The sequence below is a fragment of the Austrofundulus limnaeus genome, unplaced genomic scaffold, assembly GCF_001266775.1.
Source record: "Austrofundulus limnaeus strain Quisiro unplaced genomic scaffold, Austrofundulus_limnaeus-1.0 Scaffold524, whole genome shotgun sequence".
Classification (NCBI taxonomy): Eukaryota; Metazoa; Chordata; class Actinopteri; order Cyprinodontiformes; family Rivulidae; genus Austrofundulus; species Austrofundulus limnaeus.
Window position 1 is genome coordinate 332,463 of NW_013952926.1, and position 766 is coordinate 333,228.

General features: G+C 41.8%; 1 protein-coding gene across 1 annotated transcript in view; it reads right to left on the minus strand.

The window, feature by feature from the left end:
- LOC106530457 (C-type lectin domain family 19 member A) overlaps positions 1-766 on the minus strand; it is a gene marked incomplete at its 3' end in the record, with an annotated part of 6,233 nt that overhangs the window by 586 nt on the left and 4,881 nt on the right.

A 766-nucleotide genomic window follows, 5' to 3' on the forward strand; every position in this document is an offset into this window, starting at 1 on the left:
TTCACAAAGACAACTTTTTCATCTGATGATCTCTCTTTGTTTCAACATGATGATGTTATTTTTCTTCATCCTGGCTCTGCCTGCTGTGTCACCTTCAGACGGACAGGAAGTTCAGCTGCAGACCTGCAGCTGTCCCCTATTCTGGTTCAGCTACAACAGTCGCTGCTACAAGTACATCTCCACACCGATGACCTGGGCTGATGCAGAGCTGCACTGTGTGTCACTGAACGCAAACCTGGTGTCCATTCACAGTCTGGAGGAACACACATTTGTAAATTCCCTGATCAAGAGCTTTGATCCTGCTCAGGCACCGACCTGGATTGGACTCTCTGATCTCCACAAGGAAGGAGGATGGATGTGGATGTGGCTCCAAATTCCACTTCCATCACAGGAATGTTGGACAGTCAGACAATGAAAACAAACTGGAGCACTGTGGACACAAACCTTGGTGCAAATCGTAGATGGAATGATAACGAGTGCTCAGAAACATTTTCTTTTCTTTGTGAGACAAGAAACAATCGTCCTTAATCCAGCAGCACAGAAAGTCCCTTTTCTAGTTTCACTCTGTAACGCAACTTGATGTCATGAAATTAACTTTTAACACAAAGATTGAAATGTTTGTTTTACTTTCATACAAAAAATCTAACAAGTGTACAAATTCAAAAAGTCATTAGAAGAAGAGAAGTTGGTTTTAATGCTTCAGTAGTTTTTGCTGATTTGTGGCCACCATTGAACCGTTCTTGAGTTATAAGAATTTTTGAATGTC